This window comes from Orcinus orca, chromosome 2, assembly GCF_937001465.1.
Source record: "Orcinus orca chromosome 2, mOrcOrc1.1, whole genome shotgun sequence".
Taxonomy (NCBI): domain Eukaryota; kingdom Metazoa; phylum Chordata; class Mammalia; order Artiodactyla; family Delphinidae; genus Orcinus; species Orcinus orca.
This window is the reverse complement of record NC_064560.1, coordinates 17,541,965-17,558,614: the sequence shown is the minus strand read 5'-3', so window position 1 is coordinate 17,558,614 and position 16,650 is coordinate 17,541,965. Positions and strand designations below refer to the sequence as shown.

Below are 16,650 nucleotides of genomic sequence, written 5' to 3'. Positions count from 1 at the left end.
AGAAGGACCTAATTAATGAGTCCACTGGAAGGCCCAGGCTGCCCGGAGTAGTCGGGAAATTCGGAATGGGAGGAACCGATACACTAGAATAAATAAAAGAATAATTATACAGAGAGCGATGTAATATTTCCATTGTTGCCCTTTGCACTATGGACCATTTCAACAAGGCGAATGTTCTGCTTGAGTCCTGACCGTGTGTACCTCGATCCCAGAGAGAAGTCCAAATTCAAGCTGACTTCCAAGCTAGGCTGGTTCTTACTTCCCAGATTACACAATGAGGCTTTGCTCCTTCTTCCAGAGGGACACTCATACATATTTGTATGGTGCTTTGAAGGCACAAAGGGCACTAGATCCCTGGGTGTGTCTTGTGCACCATTATGGTCGTGGTCCCCACCCAAAGGGCAGGCTTTGCAAAGACCTGTCCAAAATGCCCTCCCAGGGAGGGCCGAGCATCAGCTGGTTGCCATAGCAACCCTTATCCTGCCACTAGATCCAAACTCTGTCACCTCAAGATTAGTAACGAGAGGTGTATAGCAAGCCAGGGAGATAACACGTCTTTGGTTCTTATATGCCTACAAGGTGTGGGAAAGTAGAAAAGCGAAGATGGACAGATTTGTTAATTTTCTCACTGACCAGGAGGCCCGCTGCAAATGCCAAAACTCACAGGTTATTTATCTCAACTGACAGTGAGAAGAGAGACAGTACTGAATGTTGTGGGAGCCTAAATCACAGAGGATTTGTTGATTAAAACTGACAGTTTGAGTCACACAGAGAAGAGGTGGAGAAATAGATGTGGGTCAGCACAGAGGTGAGAATATGCCCGATGAAGCAATCTTGTCTAAATGAACTGGCCTCTGCTCCAGCACATCTCACAAGGACCAGAGGGAGCGTGTGTCCGCAGGGAGAAGTCTCAAGTCAGGAAAGGGTGCAGGTGGCAACCCCAAGGCCCTCACACAGCTAAGGATGGAGGTGCAGTCACTCAACTGTCCCTCAGAAAACGTGGTCCCCCTGTTATCGCCTCTCTTAGGCCATTAGGACTACAGATAGTCTTATAAATATGTATATGTAACTATACATTATAAAACAACATTATATAATGTAGCAATAGTCTGTGTAACTCAAGCACCACACCCACCTCCTTTCCCTGGAGTCAGTTAGACCAAAGGCAGCTCAGAGGTGAGCGGATCCCAGGTATCTCACTAAAAGGAAGGAGAGATGGACCCGGGCTCCTCAGGTTTTCTGCTAAGGAAGTCAAATCTATCAACTCCGAGACGGTAAACCAAATGAATTTTGTTTCATCGAGCGGGGGCCATTGGTTTTGTTGCAAACCCTTTTTGAAAAAGGGCAGAAAATAAGCAAAGATTGCTGACCACCACTTAGGCGGCAGTGGGCTTTGTCATGATCTGCCACCATGAGTCTGAACACGAGGCCAGAGGGAAGAAGAGACCAGGGGTCCGGAGGCTTCTCTGTCCACATCACTCACCCCAAAAGGGCACTCATCTCCTGGGCTGCTCCCCTTCTCCGATTGTTTTCATTAGGGAGTAGACATTGTTCGTCTATACACGTGACAGGCACATGCAGCAGATGTGAAATGCGTACGTAATTCTATATTTAGCTGGTTATTTTCATGTGTCCCTTATTTCATTCTTAAAACCCAAGTCTTACCTCCAGTTGATATCAACCTGAGCTTAAGCAGATAGTAATTTGTTTCTGGCTCTGTTTGCTGGTCCTGGCAGAGGAAGTGACTGAGGTTCCATCACGCTTGTCCCATCGTGGATGTCCTTGTACGACATGGTGTGCTGTACATTTAAATGTCTATTTAACAATCAGTTCTTTTCTTCTTTTTTTTTTTTTAACAAAGATTACTCTGACAATGACATGTCAGGCAAGGAGATAATCTTTTCTTACTTCAGAGACAGGATATCATCTTAATAAGGCAGCTAATAAGAATGTTCACAGGTCAGAAAGTGAGAATGATGGAGAGACTTTAATGGAAAAACCATCTTCAGCTCTGAGTAATGATTAGATCACAAAGCTGGTTGAATTAAATTGACTTTTTTTTTTTAATGCAAGGAGGATGAAGGTTGTAATTCTGAGCATAAGCTTTTTTTTTTTTTTTTGAACAAGAAACATATTTTACTTCAGATTTCATAGAGAAAAGGTGGGATTATCATTGCCTTCCTCACAGAAGGAGCTTATTTTCCCGTTAGATGGGTTGTTCCCTCCAAAATTCATCATCTTCCCGGTCAGCATGCATCTTCCTCTGCCTCCTTTTCCTTTTCCCTCAGCTTTCATATTCAGCAACGGAAAAATCGATGGGTGCCCTTTGTCCATAAATTTAGTTTTTTTAGATTAAACCCTATAGTGGAGAATTTGATTTTTATGAAGGATTCCATTATGAGTCAGATAAGATCAAATGTCTTTGCTAAAGAGAGAAATTGCGTTTCCTCGTGAGTTTTTTTTCTTTTTCTTTCTGAGTTTAAATTTCAACGATCAGTTTTTATCTCCTCATTTTTTATTTTTTAAAGCGAGTTATCGGTGCGCTGGCCTGTCGCTCCCTAGATGTGTCTATTTCATTCCGGACACGGGAGAAGAGTGCACGAAACAAGGACCAAGGCTTCCCACTGTGAAGCTGAGCACTTACGCCTCTTTCATCCTTAACATTTATTTCCTCACAGGATCAATTAAATGTGTGAAAAAAAGCGCTCTTTTGAATTGCTCAACTAACTGCTGAGTCACCTTGCACTGTCGTTGGCTTAGAAAAACCGTTTGGAGTTTGTTCCCATCTCTGCATCTGCAAAGTCTCGTGATGATCGGAGTCTCCTCCTGGGGTGTCATCAGCTCTTGGATCAGCGGCTAGAAGGTGGTGTCAGGGCAGGAGCCCTTCTCCCTTCTCTGAAGGCAAGTTGCTGCTTGCTAGGAGGCTCCTTCTGAAACTGAAGTTTGGCTTCCATGAGGGACTTTACGATGCAAATATTTTAAGTACAACTTTGAAGATTTTGCCATTAAAAACAGTCTTATGTGGCTCAGGGCCCAGCCGACTGCAAACTACAAGGGGGAAATGCCATAAATTGGTGGCAAGGGACAGGAAGGAAACAGTCCAAATTTCTAAACCAATCGTGACCTTGGTGAATGATTTGGTTTCAGGGTTCAGCTCATATCTGACTTGCTTTTTTTTTTTTTTTTTTTTTGCGGTACACGGGCCTCTCACTGTTGTGACCTCACCCGTTGCGGAGCACAGGCTCCGGACGCGCAGCCTCAGCGGCCATGGCTCACCGGCCCAGCCGCTCCGTGGCATGTGGGATCCTCCCGGACCGGGGCACGAACCCGTGTCCCCTGCATCGGCAGGCGGACTCTCAACCACTGCGCCACCAGGGAAGCCCTCTGACTTGCTTTTATTCGGCTCTCGTTGTCAGTGGCAACAAACTTATCACGGTTGTTTATGTTGGGATGAAATGGGAGCAAACATTAGTCTGACAACCCAGACAGAGGTGGAACGAGGACTTGCCCTGAAAGCCGGGTATTTTGGAATCATGCAAAGCTTTGAACTTGGCTTGTGGGGCCTCCAAGTGAATTTGTCCTGCGCATGCCCTTGACTTGCAACTCCATTTCCAAGGCTTCTTTAATGTCATCTGCATGACTTGCCTCCAATCTGAGCCTAAGGAGCTCGCCCTCTGGTCCAGGCAACCAAAGCGTTAACACAGAATCTGAACCAGCCGTCAGAGGGCACAGCCCCTGGCTCCCACCTTACCGGGTTGACTTATGCGTGTAGTGCTTTACAGTTGGGACAGCATTCTCTTCTTTCTCATCCCCAACCCCTGTGAAGCACGTTAGGGAAATGGGAGTCCAATTTTACGCACGAGGAAATGGGGAATCCGAGAGCTTGTGACTTGCCGGTTGGTGAACAGCCCAATCACAATGTGGAACCCATTGTCCTGAACCTGTGGGGTTATAAGGGTTTTAGCAAAAGGATGTTTTTCTGTTTTTAACAATTTAAAATTCTTTACTTGATGGTAATTCATTGATTGGGAAAAGAAACACAATGTAATGCATAAAGAGTTAGGAAATTAACAATGAAAATAAATTTTATTAAGCATAATACTATTTGCGTGCACTTACAAATACATATGTACGTATATTATATACATTATGTGAGACAAATACAATGGTTCTATAATGGTTTACTTTAGTCCAAAAATGCCTTTTGAAATAGACAACCAGCCAGGCCTCCGTGTGGATCTGCAGACCCCACTGGGTCCCTCGTTGCTAACTACTGTTCCATTCTTTGGATCCTTTGCTTCTCTATTTAAACCTCTTAGACCAGAAAGTATGTATTTCTAAGCCAGGTTCTAATGTTGAGAAAAGAAAGAGTCCTATGAGATTAAAGGCAGACAAATTTAAAAAAATAAAATAAGGGTCTGCACCGTGGGGAAAGCAGGATGCTTTAGAACACAGAGTGGCCACAACAGAAAGCCAGTCCTAGCAGGCGAGTTTCTGAAGCAGATGCAAGAGAGACTCCCAAATGCTAATACAAAATAGAAAAGATCGCTGGAGGATTGTGCAAAAACACAATGACAATTTGCATTAAATCATCAGCTGTTTTCAGCACAGATGGGAAAAGCCTGTTACAAAATGTTGTAAGACATTTGCGGCGGGTTTCAAGCTGGACAGGCATTAAAAACATTCTTAAGCTTTTCACGTTGGAATAAAAATGTGAATCATTTTTAGTGAGGAGTTCTTCTTTACCTATCCTTTTTCTTTGTATTTTATTTTATTTTTGGTAAAGAGATGACATACCAATGGCCAAGGGGAAACGATCCATTTACAGAGTTGGAGAGATAAAATTTATCTCCAAAGAGGCAGAATATTAATTATGCATAGAAAGAAACTTTTACTCTGAGACATTCCCGACGAAACCAGTGGTTTATTTCACTCCAGATCCTAATCAAACACAGTCACAGCATCTGGAGAGAAACACAGGAGGTTACTGGGTGTGTTTCAGGGCAGGGAGCAGGGTTGGGCGGCTCCGAAGGGTGGGACATCTCTTCCAGGAGGCTCTCTGGGGTTTGCCCGCTGCTTCACCGTACAGCTGTGTCCATCCTCTGCTCCTTTAAATGGGCTGTGGGGTTGTGAAGCAGGAGCCAGCAGCTGATGCTCCAGGGCCCACTCCTCTGATCCGTGTCCCTGGAGAAGAGACGCAGACAGCCACAGACTTCGCATCTGGAAGAACTGGCTGGCCCAAGGAAACGAGTTTCCAATAACTAATCCAGCTGAACGAGGCACTTCCCTTGGCTCCAGCTCTCCTTCCCGTAAGCCAGGAAATGTTCTCTCCATTCATTAGGGGATGGCTCATCAGGGACTTCTAATCTCTGATTGGCTACTTCATACACTGTGGTAGTATCTTCCGCTGCCCATCTGAAGTCCTTTTAGGGTTCCCTCTGGATTAATTGAAAGCCATGGATATCCTGTTTGTGTGATCTATTCAAGGTAATTGTAAGGCCATGAAGAGGCCAATACTGATTTTTAAAGAAGATGCCACTTTGCAAGGCATGAAATGGATAATGTGTAATGTGGAGTCAGTCTAGGGAAAATCATTCATTCATTCACGCACTCGTTTGTAGTTCCCACTGTGTGCAGAGTTCTGGGTTAGGTGCTGGGAACGCTCCAGCGAGTAACACAGTCTTATTCTAATGGGGACTTGCTGATAGCAGTCAGAGGGTGAAACTAGCATGAGGAGAATGAAGGAGGGTTAGGGAATAGAGAATGAAAGGAAGCCAGGGATCTTCTGTTTCAGGAGATCACAGCTGAGCAGAGGTCTGAAGGGGTGAGGGAGCCCTGGGGCTGTCTGAAGGAAGAGCCTGCCTGGGAGAAACATCCATAAGTGCAAACTTGAGGCCACCGTGTGCCTGGTGTGTCACGGAGCAGTCAGGAGGCCAGGCTTACGATTTGTCAGGTGAATGGGCTGGGCAAGAGGAGGGTCGTGATCGGAGCTGGATGAGGAGGAAGTAAGGGCTGGAGTCAGGCGAGGACAAGAAGTGATATCAGGCCCGCGGGGCCGAAGGATGGCTGGAGTTGGGGACTAGAGCTGATGAGTGGGGTGGCCCAAGGAGCGATTGTGGAGGGGTATGGAGGGTGTGTCCGTGGGAGAAGGTGGCCGGTGTGAGACAGTCAGGGACCGAGAGACCAGTACGGCAGAAGGATCTTCTTCGTGGGTGTGGAAATCAATTCCAGCAACAAAGATGGTTGCAAGACAGTAGTGCAGGTGCTAACGTCGTCACAAGATGGAGGTCTGGTAGAAACCTGCCACCAAGAGTGGAATAGCACATATTGTAGCCAATTCACAGCTGCAAAGAACTGGGGGAGGGTTGGGGAGAAGGGAGGAGGGATGCCCTGGAGCCTCAGCAGGAGTGAGAGGGACACCTCGCCCACGGCCAAGCCCGAAATACGCACAGTGTCAGGGGAAAACAGCCACCCCTGGGAGGGCCGTGGGGTCGACAGGAGGAAGAAGTGGCGGGGTTGGAGAAAGCCCTCCAGGGATGTCAGACGACGTTAGGAGCACAACCCAGGCATCTTGGGCGTCTTCTGATGAAGTGAAAGGGGGTGCAGAGCGAGACAAACTTCTGTGGTCTCTGAGTGGGAGGTAGAAATTCAGTTCTAACCATTGCCTACTTCTCAGATGCCAGAAAGCAGGAGTCTTGCAAAGTGTTACGGCCCCCTTTGCCTAGGAGTGGGCTGCTATGACTTTTTGCATCACAGCAGCTGAAATGCCCAAACCCACTTGATGACAATAGATGCATCCATCCATCCATCCTTCCATCCATCCAAGGGCTGATATATACCAGACAGTGTGCCGTCACTGTGCATTCAGTGATCAGCTAAAGAGACATGGATATTCTCATTAAAATTACAGTCCAAAGGCAGAAGCAAACACTAATTAAATAAACACACTAATAGATGTAGTACGTTAAGCTATGACAAGGGCTCTCAAAACCAAGTTGCTATGAGAGAAAAACAGGAGGAGGGGACATAATTATGATGGGGACAGTGAAAGGTCTAGCGAGTTGAGACCTGAAGGATCCTGAAAACCTAACAATTTGGCAAAATATCGAGAACCTGGAAACTTCATAACCTATGGTGTTGAGGTTTCATTTTCTAAAATGGAACTAATGAAACAACCCAAAAGGTGGACAGATTTATACCCAAACCAGTTTAAAAAAAATTGTTTATTACAAAAATTGGACCTAAACATGCAAAAATAAGAGAATGGTTAAGTAAATTATGGCGTATGATGTACTCGTATGTTATCAGTTATTAAAGTGAAAATAGCATGTATATATAGGAGGTTAATTTTTTCTCAGTAAATCACTCCATGCGGATCACGAAAGCTCTAACACGTGAAGATCTCTGAAACACTTTACTACGTCACTTAGTATTAAGAGTAATAAACTTGGAAATACTGTTGATGTGGAATGATAAAAGTGTGCCACCTTTTAATCAGTTCCTTTTCTTTTTATAAGGGCCTTATTTGTACCATAATATGTAACAAGAAGCCCCAGAGAAAGAAGAGGGCTTCAACCAAGTGACCTTTGACAAAACTTTGAGTTTTGTTATTTATGGACTGAGAACAGTAGAGTCGTATGGCCTCTGTACCTCAAACAGCTGCCCTCACAGGTCCTCAGGTTATTGCCAGTGATCCCCAAGTTACTGCCAGTTTAAAGCCCTTGAATGTTTCAAGTGGTTCCTGCCTCAATTTCTTAACAAGTAACCATCCCATGTTCTCTGGGTAAGCGTCATTGATCAAAATTATTTTGACCCCTCTTCAAATCTGCTTGCTGTGTGGGAATTCGTTGGTATTGACCAGTGACTTAAGCTAAAGAAATTAATAGAGAAACTACCTTCCACTGAGCGTGTGTGAGAGGTTTGGGAGAGTTTTATATTTTTCCTTAATAAAAAAAAAAGCTGCGTGCAATAAAAAGGAGCCCGAGAAGTTTTCTAAACCCTCAGGTTGGTCCAGCAACAAAAGCCTTACAGCCTGTTTTCTTAATCATTTATTCAGTACCTGGAACAAGCTGACATCTCTTACAATGATGAACTCTTGGCCTGATCTTTTCTGATTGGCCTTTATCAAAAGATTTTAAAGTTTAATCAAGAAAAGAATTGTTTACGGCTTCCCTGGTAGCGCAGTGGTTGAGAGTCTGCCTGCCGATGCAGGGGACACGGGTTCGTGCCCCGGTCCGGGAAGATCCCACATGCCGTGGAGTGGCTGGGCCCGTGAGCCATGGCCGCTGAGCCTGCGCGTCCGGAGCCTGTTGCTCCGCAACGGGAGAGGCCACAACAGTGAGAGGCCCGCGTACAGCAAAAAAAAAAAAAAAAAAGTAAAGAATTGTTTAAAAGCTTAGCTTTTACAAATACCGGAAGTTAAGAGCTCTCACTTAGCTATGGATTGATCTTCAGGATGGACAGTCGGATTCTAGAGGGGGAAGAGCATCGGACGTTCTCTACAGGGTGGGGACCTCCCTAGGATCTCTCTCCTCCCATTCATGGCTCTAATCACAACTTTTCCAGAATGCGTCCACGAGATGACTACTTTTCACTAGAGCTCATGTTTAGGGCGAGCCAGAGACACAGAGAAATCATGTAACATACTGGGAAGTTTAGGTACAAGTTTTCCAGCCCATCCTTGGGAGGATGAGGGAGGTGGGATGAGTAGCAAGTGCCTGGCGCTTAGGCAGTCTTTTGAATCCCGAAATGACAAGCTGCTAAGGCGTCTAGAGCCATCTGATTACTATTTAATAACGGTGGCCATTAGGAGACTGTCAAAGATTCATGCTCTGCTCGGGAGTGCCAACTTTCCTCTTGAAACTTGGAGAGACTGGCGAAAATGTTGGCTTTGGCAGATGGGCTCTTGGCATGCGTGGGAGTATTGATCACCCTTGCAGGGTAGGAAATGCTACTCTCTCTCTGATTAAAAGTTTCTTACGAAGGAGAACACCAGCTTAAGGTGGTCAGCATCGTTAATAGCCTACATTTAAGAGATCTCTACATTAAGGAGTGTCTGTTGCCAGAGTGTCCATCTGACTTTAATGGATCTGACATTAAAGAAATCTGACATTTCTTTTCCCTTTCAGATGCTGTGTCCTTCTTTAGTCTGACTCAATCATCGTGCCTCTTCGCTTTGCCCATTTTCTCTATAAACCTTTCTTTGCTAACATCTATGGCTTTTCATGTGAAAATGGGACCATCAGTTGGAAAAAACCCACGAATACTAAGACTTTTAGGGATACGCATGTTAAATCCCGTTTTGGTGAATCTGAAGGTGAGATACTGCAACACCTTGCAAAGTGATTCATCCACACTGCAGGACTCGAGTCTATTCAAATCCAGATGAGACTTTGGCCCATTGTTTTAAAAACAGCTGGATCCCCTCAAGACCCTAGAGGTGCACCCTGAATCCTTGGTCTTGGGTGAGCCCTGAGGCCCGATTCTGTGGTTAAATCTCCACATTGATCTTTTCACCCAGTTAACCTCAAGGATTTGTTGAATCCCAGCATTGTGTTTCAGGCTTATTTCTGGCTTTGGTTTATATCTCCTCTATGCAAGCCTTCTTTGGTGACCCAGCCTCCACTGTCTTTTGGTTTGACCAAGCAGCTCAGCTCCATCTCTCCAAACGTGTTCCAGGCTTGGATCGCACTTTGCTGTCCCCAAATGACACCCAGGACACTACGTCCAACACCTCTGATAGGTTAACTTCATGAAATTAATTGACCATGAAATTAACCTGGCTTCTTTCTCATAGTAGACAATAAATGTTTGTTGAGTGAATGCTTCGCCTGAAACTGTATTTAAAGGACTTGAAGTTTTTGCTGTCGTGTCTTTCTGATTTCCCTTTTTGCACTTAAAGCAAGCCTGTAGTGTTTCTGTAAACAATGAGCGAGAGACAGAGAGAGACAGACCAAGGTATAAGAAAACAGACGTAGGTACATTTGAAGTAGGAAAATTTTTAAAAGGCAAATACTCCTAGACTCTTGTGTGACTGAGAGTTATTCCTAATGAAATTTGACATGTTTTAATAAAATTCAGTGGATGGAGTATTGACCCCCACCTTCATCCCTGAAATGTTGGTGTTCCTCTGGGATATGTCCTGGGTCCTCTTCTCTTCTCTCTTTTGTCCCCTTCCTGTTCATCCCTTCTACTGCCACCTGTACGTTGAAGACACCCGGCCCCCATGTCCCCGGGACCCTCACTTCTCCCGTGGTCTTCGCTCTGCTTTGCTCTTCTCTACGGCGCTGAGGAGCCACTGCCTCTGCTGCTGGCGCCCTCTCTGGGTCTACCAGTGCCTGTGCCCGAGGCCGTGGTCTCTGGGGGCCCTCAACCTCTCACTGGGGCTCACCGTCCCTCCCCATTGCCCCCTATTCTTGTTTGTGACACAAATCAGTGCAGTGTCAAGGGGCATGGGCTCGAGTCAGCTGACCTGGGTTTGGATCCCAGCTTTGCCACTTACTCACTGGATCATCTTGGCTTTTAACCTCTGCAAGTCTCAGTGTTCCCATCAGTGAAATGGGGACAGTACCCCATTTCAGTACCTACCAGATAGGGTTGTTAAGACGATTTATCAATAACACAACTGCTTAGTCCCATGCTTAGAACCTAAGTGCCCCCCAAATGGTAGTAGTTTTTCTTCTTCACAGATTCCTTTGTGAGAGCATCTCCTTCAGTTTTTCCTGGCAGCCCCCTTCTATCCATGGGGCTCAGAGGGAGTTTGCAGGGATGTTCAGGAAACTGGATCTTAAACAGTCACTGGGCTCTTCACCCTCCACCCACTGGTCCCTCTCCTGTTCCCTCCTCTCCTCCAGAAGATGCCTTTTTTTTAAACATCTTTATTGGGGTATAATTGCTTTACAATGGTGTGTTAGTTTCTGCTTTATAACAAAGTGAATCAGCTATACATATACATATGTCCCCATATCTCCTCCCTCTTGCATCTCCCTCCCACCCTCCCTTTCCCACCCCTCTAGGTGGTCACAAAGCACCGAGCTGATCTCCCTGTGCTATGCGGCTGCTTCCCACTAGCTATCTATTTTACGTTTGGTAGTGTATATATGTCCATGCCACTCTCTCGCTTTGTCCCAGCTTACCCTTCCCCCTCCCCATATCCTTAAGTCCATTCTCTAGTAGGTCTGTGTCTTTATTCCCATCCTGCCCCTAGGTTCTTCATGACCATTTTCTTTTTTTTTTTTAAGATTCCGTATATATGTGTTAGCATACGGTGGTGGGAATGTAAATTGATACAGCCACTATGGAGAACAGTATGGAGGTTCCTTAAAAAACTAAAAATAGAACTACCATACGACCCAGCAATCCCACTACTGGGCATATACCCTGAGAAAACCATAATTCAAAAAGAGTCATGTACCAAAGTGTTCATTGCAGTTCTATCTACAATAGCCAGGACATGGAAGCAACCTAAGTGTCCATCAACAGATGAATGGATAAAGGAGATGTGGCACATATATACAATGGAACATTACTCGCCATAAAAAGAAACGAAATTGAGTTATTTGTAGTGAGGTGGATGGACCCAGAGTCTGTCATACAGAGTGAAGTAAGTCAGAAAGAGAAGAACAGCAGATGCCTTTTATAGAAACTGACTGTTGGAAGCTCTGGTCTCCGATTCATCACATGCTCAGAGCTCGTGCATCCAGGCTGGGACCCCGCACCCAACAATCTTCCCAGTGTTATGGGTTTGACTCTTACCCCAGGAGCAGAGGCAACCACTCCTGTCCTCAAAAGAGCTAGCTCATCTTGCCCGGCCTGCCGATGAGTGACAGACCCTTGCTTCCTGAGGGCTGGGTGGAGACATTCAGGATATTTACTACATCTCCTCTTTGGAATTTCCCAACATGTTTATACAGTAGTTGTTTAAATAACTCCAGAATCATAACTTGTTTTTGAAGCTTATTATTCTGCTTAAGTTCCTTGAATTATTAAGATGATCTGGTTTCTTGGGAAGTAGTTGTGTTTTAGAGTAATTTAATTGTCTACTGCAGGGAATGGTTGGATACTGTCTGGGGGTGGGGGGACCCCCCCCCCAAAAAACCTATTAAGTCTACTCATTCTTTAATTTTCCTGATTCGGTTGCTCAGTCCCAGGTAAGAATATTTGTCCATTACCCAGCTTGCACAGATGTTGCAAGAATTCTCAAACGGTTCCAGACGAATGGATAAAGAAGATGTCGTACATATATACAATGGAATATTACTCAGCCATAAAAAGGAATGAAATTGGGTCATTTGTTGAGACGTGGATGGATCTAGAGACTGTCATACAGAGTGAAGTAAGTCAGAAAGAGAAAAACAAATATCATATATTAACACATGTATATGGAACCTAGAAAAATGGTACAGATGAACCGGTTTGCAGGGCGGAAGTAGAGACACAGATGTAGAGAACAAATGTATGGACACCAAGGTGGGTGAAAGAGGCGGCAGGGCGGTGGTGGTGGTGTGATGAATTGGGAGATTGGGATTGACATATATACACTAATATGTTTAAAATGGATAACTAATAAGAACCTGCTTTATAAAAAAATAAATAAAATAAAATTCAAAATAAATAAATAAATAATAATTTTTTAAAAAGTTTACTTAAAAAATTGTTGCCGGTTGATGGTAAGGTACACGCACTTGAGATCCATCAATCTGCATAATTATCATTTAAAAGGAGCAGATAATAATCATAGCTTGTATTTATTCTTAGGCCGGTCTAAGTGCTTTAGATGCATTAATGCACAACAGCCCTATGAGGTCGAGGCTATCTATTATGGTACCCATTTTATAGATGTGAAAAACTGAGCATAGAGAGGTTTATTATTTGTCCAAAGTCACACAGCTAGCGAGTGGCAGAGCCAGGATTCAGACTGAGGTGGCGTGACTCTCCATAGAGCCAATGCTCTCATCCAGATAAAATTAGAGACTGAGCCACCCTTTCTCAGGCTCCCTTGGCCTGTATTCTACCGGGTCCTCTGTCCTGCTGCTGCCTCAGCGCAGCTCTCTGAAAGGCCATTTAGAAGGAGTGGGGCAGCTTTCTACAGGCCTGTGCCTGTTGACAGAGCCCACACCGTCCACTCCCTGCTTCCGGTGGAGGAAGGCTGGACGGCCGCCCCCAGCGGTTTCCTGTTCCTCGTCCAGGACCAGCTCCAGACCCCAGCGCTCTACCCCTTCCCTCTGCACCACCCAACCTCGGTGAAGAAAGATAACCCATGTCTCGGTGCCATCTTCTCCCAGCCACGGTCAGTCACAGGCCCACAAAGGGCTTCCTCTCTTTCACAGGGATGTCTTGAGGGCAGAGGCGGGCTCACAGGGCCGCTCACGAAGCTTCAGTTCCAGGCTCCTCCCTTGCAAGGCCCCTTCCAAGAAGACCTTGTGCCTTGTGGGAGAGTCATAACTTTTTTTTTTTTTTTCGGTACGCGGGCCTCTCACTGTTGTGGCCTCTCCCATCACGGAGCACAGGCTCCAGACGCGCAGGCTCAGCGGCCATGGCTCACGGGTCCAGCCGCTCCGCGGCACGTGGGATCCTCCCGGACCGGGGCACGAACCCGTGTCCCCTGCATCGGCAGACGGACTCTCAACCACTGCGCCACCAGGGAAGCCCGAGAGCCTTAACTTTCTATTCTTTTCCTAGAGCTCCCCTGACTGTGTGAGTGTCACACACTAGTTTCAAAACCTAGATTTGTCCCTGCTCCAGGGATCCTTCTAGGCGTTGTCTCCAAAAATGAGAACTCCAGTTCTACTATTCCTCAGCTGGCTTTCGGGGACTTGGTGACCAGCCCTTAAGTACTGTTCTCTCTTTCCTGGTCTCTCCCACTCACTGGGACTGCGTGCTCTGTCCTGGCTTCCACTTTTCCTGGGTTGAGAGTGAGACCCAGCTATCAAATACCCTTTTCCTTCTGGCCTAGAACAACAGGTAAGGCCCATCTCACCCTGGTTCCCAGAACACAGTCAGGTCCCCTTGCTGGAGCAAGGAAACCAGACCCCAGATTTCGCCTCCCTCCCCCTGACACTCTCCCCCACCCCGTGAATCCCCATCTCTGGCCTTCCAGGGGCCATGAGCTAATGTTCTTACAATGCAGCCCACATCCCACGTATTAGGATGCAGGAAGCCCCGTAATTACCTCTGCAGCTGATTTAAGCTTCCAGGTTACACACAAAATGTTGGGAGCTTGCGGGAAGGGACTCTACTATGGTTATCTAGAACGCGCATTGTGGTGGAATCTTGTGATAAAGGTATAAAGAAAATCATTTTTTTTCTGCCCTGGACTTTGGCCAGGAGAAATTCTTTTGTGAATAGCCATTCACAGATTTCAACAATTGTTCACTCTTGATGCTAAAGTCTCTGTGCATGAATGATTTTCTCATCTTTATGCAGAATTTTTCCACATTTTTGTTGACTAAAATATTACTAATCTAATTTCCTATTAAAAAACTCATTTCCAGCATCGCAGAGCTGAAAGGTGCTACCAAGCATTTATTCTTCAATTTACATACAACAAATCCTGTAATGTGATGGGGGCTTTACACAAGGGTGGCTGCAAGCAATTACATGGGCAAAGAAATATTTTAGTCCAGAGCTGTGTGCTGTGTTAATTTCATCTGTTGAACTCCCATTGAGATTTCTCCTATTGTTAAACTGCCTGTTGATGTGGATTTAGAGAGGAAACTCCACCAAGTACAGCAATTCAATGTTATAATGCTGTTTGTGCTCTAATATTTTCCTTTTAATTACAATTTAGGAAATTGGGGTTTATTCGAAAAAAAGAAGGCATCAGACTGGAATAATTTATTCTATTTTTCTCCACTCAGCACCATGACAAAGTAGAACATTTTCCAGGTGAAATATTGATTTGGAAAGGCCTGGAAAAATTCCTGATGTCACAACAGGGCTCTGGGGGTGGACTGGATCTCATGATGCCTGGCATGGAGGGAGCATGGGGTCTGGACTGCTGGCCTGGGGGCACTGTGGCTACTGGGAAGCATTCAGGGGGAGATTTCAGAAGCTAACTCCAGGTCGTGTGGAATTATAGCCTCAGATGCTACAGACTCAGGTGTGGTCAGGCTAGTGGATCCCATCTGTCCGTCCATCCCTCCAATCATCCTTCCATCCATTCATCCATCCTTTATTGGATGTTAGGCATATGGTATGTCCCTACTTTTGTATCTAGTGTTTTAGAAGATGCAAAGTGAATATTTAAAATTCTTTCATTTAGTCATTCAACAAACACTCACTGAGCATCTATGTTCCTGGTGCCATGGTATGTGCCAAGGACACAAAAGTGAAAGCTGGAGCTATCACTGTCAGGAAACCACTGATACTTTCTGTCAATACAGATTGGTCTGAATTTTCTAGACTTTGATATAAGTGAAATTACGTAGTGCGTATTCTCTTTTGTCTGGCTTTTTTCACTCAGCACAATTATTTTGAGATTCATCCATACCATTGTATGCACGAATGGTTCAGCCTTTTCTTTTTTTCCTGGGTGCTATTCCACTGACTGGATTTACCATCATTTCCACTGTTCCAGGAGCTTTGTCTTCGCGTCTTTTCCCATATACTGTTCTTGCTGCTTGCTTGACACGGTTTCACAGTTCAGATATCTGATGAGCACATCCCATATTTTTTGAGGTGGATGTCACTGACCAACAGAGACATTGGCTCGCCCACGGGTCGGTTGTCTTTCAGTGATCCAGTATGACCTGGCTGTGGAGAGGGGCTGTGTTATCTTAAATGTGGTTGTTTAAGGTGCTATGGGCAGGGCACGCTTTGGGACCATAACTCCAGCACCGTCGTGTGTGGGGATAGCAGGTTAGTATATCCAGCATCTTCCCCAATAGACCGAACGCCAAACCTGTTTGCAAAGTAATTATACAGTCGCTTCTGGGCAGAGGGACCAATCAAAGCCTGGATGTATTCATTGCTGAGAGAGAACATCTAATGTTTCAATCTGTTGGCTAGCTTTGGTTGCTTCTGTTTGGTTCCTAAACATTGCTCAGATGTTCACTCAATTCTTCCTGTTTCTCATAAAGCAAGTTCTTCAAGTGACCAGGAATCTTCATTCACTATCAAGTACCATCTATATGTGAGGCACTGTGCATTGCCCTTCACAGATGACAAAGAACGTTTTGCCTTGTGACCTAAAGGACAAATGTTGAGTGGTTCTTTTTTTTGTAGAAGCTGCATCTTTCTTCAAATAAGATTTGATTTCAAAAGGTCAAAGTCTGTTGGTTTCTACAAAAAATCAAATAGACCTACATACTTTAAGAGCTTGAAAGGGAAATATATCAGCCACAATACATACTACTATGTTTCATTTCCCATATTTGAGGTCTTCCTATCCTGCTATCTCCTGGGTATAAGAGTCAAAGGAAGAAGAAGCAGAGAGAGAATTATTCTTCCTGCAGCTCTGTGGTGACCTTGGGGGTTTCCGTTTTCATATCCATTCCATCTCAGTTGAGGAGTTTAATACAATCACACCAGTTCCATTTCGTCTTGCCAGGTTGACCAGGAAGGTGTCAGACACCTGATTCTGGCCAGTGAGACATGAGGCAACATCTGTTGGGGGCAGAATCCCAAGAAAGAGAGAGCGGGTCCTCTGTG

At 45.2% G+C, this 16,650-nt stretch overlaps 1 protein-coding gene across 2 annotated transcripts in view; it reads left to right on the top strand.

Annotated features, from left to right (window-relative positions):
* The window catches only part of PARD3 (par-3 family cell polarity regulator), a 677,665-nt gene that overhangs the window by 632,763 nt on the left and 28,252 nt on the right, over window positions 1–16,650 (top strand). The window lies entirely within an intron of this gene.